Genomic DNA, 12,645 nt, shown 5'->3' with positions numbered 1-12,645 from the left:
CAGTTATTGATTCTGAATACAATTACTAGGCCAGAAAAAACCAAAGAAAACTGACCAACCCCACGCTCCCCAACCACGGCGACTGCACGCCTCCCGCTCGCCATTGCCCCCACCGCAGATCTCGCCGCGCTGACCTCGCGGCATGCCTCCACGGCGATGAAGATCGGAGCCCGCGGCCGAGGCCGCTCCCCCCCCCCCCCCCCCTTCCCCCACTCGTTTCCCTCCCCAAGTTCAGGAAGCTTTTGTGGAGTTGGTGAGACTGGTCTCACCGCTCCCGCAGGCGATATCCATGGCGACGGGCGATCGGAGTTGGGTGGAACCGGCGACAAGGATTCACGACGCTACTGCGGCGTGGATCCGGCGAGTCCAGGATTGGAAGGCGGCAGATCAGGTGGTGGCAGTGGCGAGAGATCCAGATACGCGAGCCGCGGCGAGCAGATATGCAGAGACTTGCCGTCTACGAGCAGAGGGAGAACAAAGGATCCTGGCGAAGCGGATCTACGACAAGGCTATGGTGGTGGAGAGACAAAGGATGCCTGCACTCCCCGTTGACCGAGTTCGTGAAGTGGGCGAGGGCAGAGGCGAAATCCGAAGATCCCCGCAGGGCGCTGAGATGGGAGGGCATGCTTGGAGTGATTCCATCGGGTGCGCCGCTGCAAAACATCTCGTGCTGGCCGCCGTCGTCGATTCGGGATTGAGCTCGGCTGGAGTTCAAGTCGCCACGCCCCCAGGCTCACCCATGGCGTACAGAAGAGGCAGTGATGCCAGGAGTAGGCGTGCTTCGCCGTCGCCGATGTCGTTCAGTTCGCCGGTGAGGAGAGCCGTGGGTTGAAGAGTCACTGCCAGGAGGGCCCTGCAGGTCAGTGAGCAGCTAGCGGCGGACCCCACTTGCCCCGTCCTCATACCTTAGCGGGAGTGGTGGTTGCGACCCTTCAAAAGGCGTCTCCCCCCTCAGATCCGCACCAGGAGGGCCCGGGTCGGGGGCAAGCTAGGGTTCGTCCTATACATAGCAGGTTCAGCAAATCCAATCTGGTGTGGGTTCGAAAGGACAAATTCATTTCTGGAGAATTCACTGAAGCGGATTGCCACCCAGTCGGTAATTCAGATCGTTTGACAGCTCCAAAATTCTTCTCCTTCTCTCAAGATTACTGGGCAAGGAAATCAGGCAAGATCCCGTTCGCTTCCATTGTCAAGATGGCTGGAGGAGGAAGAGATGCTAGCAACCGTGGAGGGAGATATGGCTCGGGGAGGGACCGTAATGGTCGCCCCCTGCTCCCACTCCGTCGGGGCAGGATAGGACCGCTCCGCCGCCGCTGGTTCCTCAGGCGCCTCAAGTTGCACCGCCGTAGATGTCGATCTACGCCAAGCCCCCATTGTTTTCCAGTTGGTTATGCTCAATCTATGATGCAGGCAGGAGGGCGGATGTATGGATATCAAGGGGGCTAGAATCCTCAGATGCAGCAGTTGCAGCAGATGCCACAATGGGCGAATCAGCAGCAGTTCCCCTTCCAGTATCTGCCTCCTACTCAGATTTTTCCCCAACAATTCAGCCCTCAGATGCAGCAGGTCCAGTTTGGAGGAAGTGGATCATCTACTGGAGGAAGTGTGCAGAACATCCAGCCGGAGTCTAGCAAGAATAAGAAAAAGAAGAACCAAAAGATCGAGCAGGCAGCTGCTACTACTGCTAGTGATGAATCCTCCTCCATTAATGTTGATCCTAAGTTCATTGGGGCAATTTGCTACAATTGTGGTCTCCCAGGTCACTTTGTGGGCACGTGCCCCATCCCAAAAGTGTGTTTCATCTGCAAGACCCCTGGCCACCACATGGATACATGTCCTACTTGGTACAAACCCTACCCTGCTGCCATGTACTGGGGGAGGCTAATAATGGTCTAGGATTTTTTTTCATATTGAAACTGGTGGCAAGGAGGACTGCGAGTGGCTAAACTTTGGAAATGTTGGCCTAGTCTTAATTGAAAAAGGAGAGATCACTGAGAAAGAGCTGGGGCTATGTTTCTCTGATAGTGGAACACTAACTGGCCCTGGCAGATCAGAAGATATGATGAGAAAAAATTCATTGTCAGGTTTCCCCCCACCAAGAAGATCAAAGATCTGGTGGAATATCCTTCCATTAACCTGAAGAAAGAAGGAGTGACTATATCTTTCAGTGATTGGAATGGAGAAATGCCATCCTATGACACTCTGGAGGAAACTTGGATTGTGATTGAAGGACTGCCTCCCAAATGGATATCCTGGAGCATTATCTCTCAAATATCTACTATGCTGGGGGTCCTTGTTAATGTTGATTGGCACACTATCTTCAGGAGCTTCTATGAGAAGGTGAGGATCCAGGTAGCTGTCAGAGACCCTGCTAAGATTCCCAGAGACAGGATGGTGGAGATACACCATGAACTATATTTGCTGCAGTTTACCGTGGAGTCTGAGGCTGTGAGTGGTACAATCCCTCTTAGAACAAGCATACTGAAGAAGAATTTGATTCCAGTGGTGATGACTTACTTGGAGAAGATATGGATACTGGAAATAGCAACAACAATGCCAAAGACAAGCATCAAACCACTGGATCCAATGGAGCCAGGACTATGCAGAAGTGCTCTACACCTGCTCCCAGAGCTAATGAAGAAAATGTAGTCTCCTCCAAATTCCTGGGTGCACCTATGACCAAAAGCTACCTTGAGGCAGTGAAGAAGAGACACAATGATACGATGGGCACCCCCTCCTGGATCAATGTGAAGCTGCTGCTGACAAGCCTGTTTCTCAGAAGTGCACTAGTACTCAGCAGAAGTGGGGCCCTGTGGTGGCCTCCAGAGTTAGCACCAGGAACAAGAGAGATAACAGACCAGCTCTTCAAAAAGCTCAGGAGTTAAAGCAAATTAAAAACCTGGAAAAACCTACTATAAGAAAAGGTACATATAACTCTTTCGCTTGCTTAGATGATTCTCTTCTTATTAAAACTGCAGAGTGCTCAGGTATTAACTTGGGTGATAGCAGGGATAATATCAGAGATAATATCTGCAATATTAAGCAGATTGAGTTAGATAGACTTGCTAAATTTAATTCTGAAAATCCTGATGTATTTTTACCTACAAGTATAGATATTACTGGTGAGGAATTTAGTGATATTGTTGCTAATCCTGGGATTAATGTTGAGTCAGAAGAGGGGACACATATGAATGTGCTCCCTACTTCAGACTCCCCTTGGATTGAGGTCAATAGGAAATTCAACTCCTGTAGAGGGAGAAGGAAAATTAACTTTATTGTTAAAATGATAGGTATTTTTTGGAACATTAGAGGGTTGAATGGCCCCATTAAAGTTGACAAACTGAAAGAGCTCATTAGAGCCAATAGCCCTGATTTTATTTGTATTTCTGAGACCAAGAAAGAAGAATTTACTCTTCTACAGCTTGAAGCTTTTGATCCCAGATCTGATTTCCAATGGAAATGGCTCCCTGCAATTAACACTGCGGGAGGGATTTTGATTGGATGTAAGGTGGATCTGTTTGAATTAGTCCAATGTGATTTACACAATTTCAGTATTTCTTGCTTGCTTAAAAACAAACAGGATCTCTCTATTTGGAGACTTATTGCTGTTTATGGTTCTGCCTATGACCAGTTTAAAATGGATTTCATTAATGAACTCCACTCCTTGTCAACTGACTGGTCAGGGCCCACTCTGGTTGGGGGTGATTTCAATCTTATTAGAGAGGCTAGTGATAAAAACACTGGTGTTATTAATCAACATTGGGCTGACCTCTTTAATGACTGGGTTAATAGATTTGGCTTATTAGAGCTCAAGATCAATGGGCGGAAGTTCACTTGGGGCAATAACCAGGACAATTTAGTGTTGGCCACCATAGATAGAGTGTTCATGTCCACTGATTGGGCCTCTGCTTACCCTGGTGTGCACCTTAAAGCACTATCTAGATTAGGGAGTGATCACACTCCACTGGTAATTAATACCTGTGCTTTCTCCATTCCCAAATACAAGCATTTCAGATTTGAAAAGTGGTGCCTGGAAGTAGATGGGTTTAGAGATGTTGTGGTTAAAGCTTGGATTGCTAAATGCCCTTTTAAAAAGGCAATAGATGTCTGGTAGTTCAAGATTAGAAATTCCAGAGAAGCCATTAAAGGGTGGATGGCCAATTATGAGGCAGAGCAGAACAGGAACAAACAAGCCTTGGTGGCTGAGTATAACTGTCTGGATATTTTTTCTGAATCCAATCCTCCTTCTCCTAACACTAACAGAAGGATCAAAAAAATTGCAAGGGGGCTGGAAGAAATCTGGAGGAAAGAAGAAATCAAGGCCATGCAGAGATCTAGAGAGAGAGACATACTGGAAGGGGACTTAAATTCTAGCTACTTTAAAGCTGTAGCTAATCAAAAGAGGAGAAAGAAGCAGATCATGGCGCTGGAAGGAAATGAAGGTACTGTAACTGACCCTGAAGGTATCATGAATATTGCTGTGAATTACTACAAAAAACTATTTGGTTTCCAAGATAAAATTAACATCAACCTAAAAGATGACTTTTGGGAAGATGGAGAGAAGGTTACTGATGCACATAATTGCATCCTAGACACCCCCTTCTCTGAAAAGGAAATTAAGGATGCTATGTTTGGCTCATGTGCTGAAGGAGCTCCTGGGCCAGATGGTTTTCCTTTTTTATTTTATCAACAATTTTGGGACCTTATTAAAGGTGACTTATTTGCTCTGTTTAATGATTGGGAGAAAGGTGATCTAGACCTATATAGACTCAACTTCTCCCTACTTACTTTAGTTCCTAAAGAGGCTGATGCCACTAGGATGAAGAAGTTTAGGCCTCTTGCTATGATTAATTGCAGTTTTAAGATCTTTGCTAAATGTGCCACTAATAAGTTTGGCCCTATTTGCAAAGACTTAATTTCTTTGAACCAGACAACCTTTATAAAAGGCAGATTTATTGCTGAGAGCATTATTGCAGCCCATGAAATTATTCATTCTGTTCACTCCAGTAAGCAGTCTGGTTTTGTGTTTAAATTAGATTATGAAAAAGCTTATGACGTGATCAACAGAGAGTTTCTGATGGACATGATGCATAACAGAGGATTTAGTACAAAATGGATGAGGAAAGTTGAATCCCTTCTATATAAAGGCTCTGTTGGAGTTAATGTTAATAATAGTAACAGTGATTTCTTTGTTGCTGGTAAAGGGTGAGACAAGGGGACCCATATTCCCCTTTGCTTTTCAACCTAGTAGCTGATGTTTTTACTAGAATTCTTGTTAAAGCCTCCAGGAATAATATCCTAGAAGGTCTTTTCCCTAGCTCCAATCCAGCTGGCATCATAAGTATGCAGTATGCTGATGACACTTTACTTTTTCTCAGTAATAACACATCTCATGCCAGAAACCATAAATGGTTACTTTCCTGCTTTGAACAATTATTTGGTATGAGAATTAATTTCCACAAATGTGACCTGGTGCCCATTAATATTAATGAGGATGATGCCAATATATTTGCTCAAATCCTTGGTTGCAAACTAAGTGAGTTCCCTATTAAATATTTAGGTGCTCCTCTCCATCACAGAAAACTAAAGAAAAGTGAGCTCCAGCCTACTGTTGATAAAATTATCAAGAGAGGGGCTGGGTGGGGGGAAGATTGTTGTCTTCTGGCAAGAGACTCACATTAGTGAAGACTTGTCCATCCACTATTCCTGGCTACCTTATGGGGATTATTAAATTCCCAAAATGGTCCATAAAACTAATTAATTCTCAACTAGCTCACTGCTTTTGGGATGATTATGAGGGGCATCATAAATATCACCTTGCTGCCTGGGGGAATGTGACTCTACAAAAGTAGCATGGGGGTCTAGGTATCCCCAATATTGCTGACATGAATCTCTGCCTCTTAGCTTCCTGGATTAAAAGATATTTCCTGGACGAGGGAAAGATTTGGAAGCAAATTATTGATGCCAAATATAGAACGCGTAGTCCTAACATTTTTACTTGCCCTAGCAATGGTGCTTCCCCCTTTTGGAAAGGGATCCTTTGGGCTGCTAAAGCCACTAGTGTGGGTTATTCCTGGACAGTTGGGAATGGTAAGAGCATTAGATTCTGGGAAGATCAGTGGATTGGGCATACCACCCTTGCTACCCAATATTGGGACTTGTACACTGTTGCCAATGACCATAATATTTCTATTAGTGAAGTATGGGATGGCACTAACCTTAAGATTACTTTTAGGAGGTGTTTCACCCAAAAGATGCTAGCTGATTGGAATGATCTGTTTAGTCGCATTATTAATATTAATCTAAATGACAGGGAAGATACCATCCACTGGAATTATGAAGCTAAGGGTGTCTATACTGTTAAATCTTTCTACAACATTGTTAATTTTAGGGGGGTTAGGCCGGGTAACTTAACAGTTATTTGGAATATCAACGTTCCCCTGAGGATTCAGATCTTTCTCTGGCTTATGGCCAAAAACAAGTTGTTAACGAGAGACAATCTACAAAAAAGACAGCAAGTAGAAGATGCTACTTGTCTTTTCTGTGGTGAATCTGAATCTATTGAACATCTATTTTTTGGTTGTGTTGTTGCGATAGAACTATGGAGAGTGATTTTTGATATATCTAACAAGCAAGCTGGAATGTCCGTTGATGACATGCTGGCCTGGTGGTTTAATCACAAAAATCACTCAGCGGACTGTTTGTTACATTCTGCTGTCTTTTGGACTCTGTGAAAGCATCGTAACGACATTTGTTTCAATCATGTTCCCTGGCTTGGGATGCAGGTGTTGTGGAGGAAAACTGCTACTATGCTAGGCAGTTGGATGGTTCGATGCTCTGGCCCTGTCAAAGAAAGGGTGATACACTTGGTGAGAAAGCTGGAGCAGGAAGCGCCCCCCTCCTGATGTGGCCAGACCCTGGCTAGGCCTTCTGCAGTGCTCGGAGGTGCTACGCGAACCGTGACACTGACTGAGATCTGGGTGGTCCTCTGAGCAGCTCCCCCAGTTTCTCTTTCTCTGCCGGTTGTTAGTATCTTTGAGTGTAGCTCCTAAAACCTTTAGTAGTTTAGTATTTGGCGCTCTGCCTGTTGAGGCTGAGACAACTCTTTTGCTGGGGCAGCGTGTGTGCTGTTTTATCTCCCCCGCGTGCTTGTAAACAGGATGATGGTTATCTGTGGTTTCATTTGGTAATACAAGTGGAGCCGGGGCCGAGAGCCCTTTTCCTCTAAAAACAATTACTAGTACTAGTGTATATCTTTTTTGGCAACAAAAGAAGAAATACAGGAGCCCCTGTGCCCAATTGCCAGTGGCAACAAAAGCGTGGGGGTTGCCTAAAAAAGAAAAAGGAAAAAACAAAAGGATGGGGAGCGGCCTGCTTGCAAACGCCGCTGACGCTGGCACTGAGATTTGGTGCTTTAACTTTTCTCATCTGTCCTTTTGCCAACGATAAAGCTTCCTTTCCCGTCAAAAAAGGAAACAATAAAGCTTCCTTCGGTAAAAACAAAAAACAAAACCGAGATAGGCTTCTTCAAGTGAGACGTCTATTCGACACCAGTCAAGGCTTCAGGCGTTCCAAAACGCACTCTCGGATTGCTTCTTGGAGGATATAGGATTTACAGGTGACAAATTCACCTAGTTTTGTGGAGGTCTAAAGGAGCGGCTTGACCTAGCTGTAGCAAATTCTGAATGGATGGCTATGCACCCGTTGGTTGGTCTAAACAATTTAGAGATGGGTAAATCTGATCACCACCCAATCTGTTTGGACACGAAATATATGTCGGGGGTTGCGGAGAGCAGGCCTAAATATGGTCGTAAATTTGAAGCAAGATGGTTAGAAGAAGAAACAGTGGAGGAAATAGTAAAAACTGCTTGGTTGAAAGCTGTCCATCAAGGCTTGTGTCCATCGGCTAGAGAAAAACTGGAGTCTGTCCATAAGGACCTTCACGCTTGGGACAGGCAGGTTCTCAAGGGGCCTCGAACCCATCTTAAGAAGGCACACAGGGAGCTTGAAAATCTGATGCGTGCTCCATACACTGATGAAGTAAAGATGAAACAAAAGGAACTCTCGGTTCTTATTGAAAATTTGCTTGATCAAGATGAAGTTTACTGGGTGCAGCGTGGCCGTGTTACCTGGCTTCGCCGTGGTGATCGTAGCATGAAGTATTTTAACCAGTTTTCCTCTGCTAGGTGTCGGAGAAATTTGATCAAAAAATTGAGAAATAGTAATAATGGGTGGGTTGAGGGTAATGATAACCTCAATCCATTAATTTGTGATTATTTTGGTAACCTTTTTAAGTCTGATTCAGCCGAGATCAACCAGGAGCTCATGCATGCGGTCAAGCCACGTGTATCGAGCAGTATGAATAGGCTTCTTATTGCGCCATACTCTAGGGATGAGGTGCGCAAGGCTCTGTTTCAGATCGGGGACATGAAGGCACCCGGCCCCGATGGCCTGCATGCAATTTTCTTCAAAAGGTTTTGGCATATCCTTGGAGATGAGCTTACTAATGAGGTTCTTGATGCAATTAATAACAAGAAAATCCCAAATGGATGGAATCAAACAAACATTGTTTTGATCCCAAAGGTAGAAAGTCCAGAGGTAATCACTCAATATAGGCCAATTAGTCTATGCAACGTTGTCTATAAAATCATCTCCAAAATGTTGGCTAATAGACTAAAGAAGATTCTCCCAAAAGTTATTTCCCCAACACAAAGTGCTTTTGTGCCGGGTAGACTGATTACAGATAATGTGTTGGTGGCTTATGAGTGTTTTCATGCAATAAAAAAGAAGACCCATGGATCCAATGGGTACTGTGCAGTAAAGCTGGATATGCTAAAGGCATACGATAGAGTTGAATGGGGTTTTTTGAAACAGATGATGTTGAAGTTGGGTTTTCATTCGCAGTGGGTTGATCTGATTATGGAATGTGTTTCCTCCGTGAGCTACAGAGTAAGATTTAATGATACAGAGACTGAGGAATTCTTGCCAACTAGAGGCCTGAGACAGGGGGATCCCTTGTCACCATATCTTTTTCTGTTATGTTCTGAGGGTCTTTCATGCTTGTTGGCTCATGAAGAGGAAGTTGGTGGAATTGAAGGCATACAAGTCTGCAGAAACGCTCCATCTATATCCCACCTCCTTTTTGCCGACGATTCCTTGATTCTCATGAGGGCTAATGTTCATAATGCTAATACTTTGAAAAGAGTGTTGGATACCTATTGTGGAAGTTTGGGACAACTGGTGAGTAATGCAAAATCTAGTATTTTCTTTAGCCCCAATACTAGTGTCAGTGTTAGAGAAGATATTTGTAGGGAGTTGAATATTTTGACGGAAGCGCTCTCTGATAAATATTTAGGTTTGCCCACCATGGTTGGGGTAGACCGTAGTGACTGCTTCCAACACCTCATTGATAGAATATGTCAGCGTTTGAAAGGTTGGAAGGAAAAGGTCCTCTCAATGCAAGGAAAGGAGATACTTTTGAAATCAGTTGCACAAGCAATCCCTTCGTATGCTATGTCAGTTTTTAAACTTCCAAAAGGGATCTGCAAATCTATTACCGATGAGATTGCGGGATTTTGGTGGGGTGATAAGGAGGAGAAAAAGAAAATGCATTGGTTTGCATGGTGGAAGATATGTGTTCCAAAGAAAAAAGGTGGTATGGGCTTTAGGGACCTTCACAGTTTTAACCTTGCTATGTTAGCAAAACAATGTTGGCGACTGCTCCAGAATCCAGACTCTTTGTGTGCACGTGTTCTTAGTGCAAAATATTATCCCGACGGAAACATCCTGAATGCGGGACCGAAGAAGGGTTCTTCTTACACTTGGCAGAGCATTGCCTCAGGTATCCAAACCTTTAAACGGGGTTGCATATGGCGTGTTGGCGCGGGATCAAAAATCAACATTTGGCAAGATCCCTGGATACCATCAAGTGAAACTCGAAGAGTAATAACACCAAGGGGTGATACACTACTTGGAAAAGTTGAAGAATTAATTGATCCACACACTGGACCGTGGGACGTTGACCTTATTCAATCAGTTTTTTCGCCTGTGGATGTTCACCGAATCCTCCAAATACCTCTTCGGGTGGAAGTGTTAGAGGATTTTCTTGCATGGAGTGGTACTCGATCAGGGACGTTCTCTGTTCGGTCGGCCTATCACGTGGAATATGAACATCAGTTCGGTCATCAATGGAATTGGCCGGAGGGTCAAGGCAGTTCCCAACTGAACACTATATGGAAACATATTTGGAGTCTTCATATCCCAGGTAAAGTGAAGCATTTCGTTTGGAAAGTGCTCAGGGGAGTACTACCTTGTTTCGGAGTTCTTGCGGGACGTCATATCCCAACAAGTGGAGAGTGCCCAATCCGTCATGTTGGGTTTGAAGACATCCAACATTGTTTATTCACTTGCCCTCGTGTTATTGAAATTTGGTCTGAACTTGGTCTGGTAGATGTTATCACAAAGGCGGTTGCTGAAGACCAGTCTGGATCAGTCACCATGGAGATCATTGTTAGGGCTCAAGTTGTTGTAGGAGAGTTGCCATTGCCCCAATTAGTTGCAGTTGCAGCCTGGTACATCTGGTGGCAGCGATGGCAATTCGTGAAGGGAGAAAATATTCTGGCCCCTAACCGCACTGCTACTGCTATTAAGGTTATCTGCACTGACTTTGTTAGAGCGACAACTCCTAAACAGCCAGTTCGAAAACATGATCATATGTGGAAGAAACCAGATAGAGGGGCAGTTAAAATAAATGTTGATGCCTCCTTTTGTGCTGAAAATTTATCTGGAGCTACAGGTGCTGCTGCTCGCGATGACAGAGGTGATTTTATTGCAGCGGCTAATTGGTTCATACCACATGTTAGTAATGTTGATGCAGCTGAAATAATTGCAGTTCGAAATGGGATGATTCTCGCAGAAAGGATTGGGTGTAATTCACTGATCATTGAATCTGATAGTACGGTTGCAGGGGAAGCCTTTAATCAACAAGAAACATACTTTGGTCCTGAGGCGGCTATCATCAGGGAGTGTAAGCAAATGGAGTTGGAATTTGCAAAGACTTCCTTTGTGCATTGTTTTCGTGAAGCGGATGAGGTAGCAGATAGCCTAGCTAGAAATTCTCTTACCATTAGATCTTCGGGATTTTGGGATAGTTCTATCTCGGACTTTATTTCTCCTTTTTTTTGTACATGACTTGTCTATTATGTGAGGAATAAAGTCTATTCGCTGTCCAAAAAAAAAGAGACGTCTATTCGATTTATAAAACAAGATCAACACATGACAGGGAGATAGCTCTCTCAACTCGGTCGTCCCAACCAAACTTGTTTCCATCAACTGCAAGAGAAATTACTACAATGGCGGTCATGCATAGTTAAAGAACACACTGCGTCTGCGCAAGCGGAACCAACATACTACAACCAGGCGAGAGGTGGACAACACTCACATCACACAAATATACTCTATAAACTACTCCTGCCCCCTGCCCCTGCTACAGCTGCAGGCCTTTAGACTGGCAACTGCTGCTGCTGACATTGCGTGCGGCATGGAGGACACCGGACTTGTCCAACTGTCTTTTTTTTTGGTTCAACGGTCAAGGCAGGTCTGGTTGCCACATCTTCTTTTCCGATTCCAACTTGCCAAGCCTTGTGGGTTGCTCTAGCCTCTAGGCATTGCGCATGTTATCTATTCAAACACGGTAACGAATATCAGCCATAATTCTTATTTTTTGGACACATTCAGGTACTCCAAGTGGAGTATAATGTACAGCGACCATGCTCAACACTTGGATTACTTCAAGTGGGCAGTGGGCCATGTCGTCGCAGCCTACACATGATCAGCCAACCACAGTATCTTGTTGCGCATTCCAGCTCTTCGTGCATCCGGTATATTGTCAAGAGTATAGCACGGGTAGGAATGGTGTAAGCTCGACATAAAATCATGCATGTATACATTTTCCTCCCCATCATACTGCGGTGGTTTATTCGAGATCGTGACCTCTCCAATATCCGTAATCCGGCACGGTGCATTGCCTCTTGGGTACATTTGCTCTTGCATCAATAATAAATAATAATCACAATAATTCTGTTTTTTTAGATGTCCATGTTAGTGTCCGAAGCATGTCTGACAATTTTCATGCGAAATAAAATAGCAATGCTTTGTCCATGAAAAAGAAAATCAGTGGTCAGACAATGCCAAAAAACATTGTTTAACTTGTTTTCTTTTCTCTGCACATGTCGAAATGTTTATATTTCCTCCCTAAAAGTTTGCATATAAAGATTTGAATATGAACTGAATTTTTCCCACATTTGCAAAAAAAAAAATCGCACTTGGAGCAAATGCTGCCTAGAGCCGAACTGAATTTCTGCCTAAATCCATGCAAATTATATCAAATATCGCTGTTTTGAAGATGTCATGACCATAGACAGAAAGGCTCAAACAAATCATAAATCTGACATACGATTTGAAAATAAAGTTGTTTCAGATTTCATGCATGCCATATTGGAAGGAAGAGGAAAAAAACTTAAAATAATCATGTATGGATACATGTATTCGAAAACATCCATCGGTAGTTGAATGAAAGACATATGTGTTTTTGGACCTTGCATGACTATGTAATAAGTAGTGATCTCGCAAAAAAAGAAGTAGTGG

The sequence above is a fragment of the Triticum aestivum genome, chromosome 3D (genome assembly GCF_018294505.1).
Source record: "Triticum aestivum cultivar Chinese Spring chromosome 3D, IWGSC CS RefSeq v2.1, whole genome shotgun sequence".
Lineage (NCBI taxonomy): Eukaryota > Viridiplantae > Streptophyta > Magnoliopsida > Poales > Poaceae > Triticum > Triticum aestivum.
Note: the sequence above shows the minus strand (reverse complement) of the source record.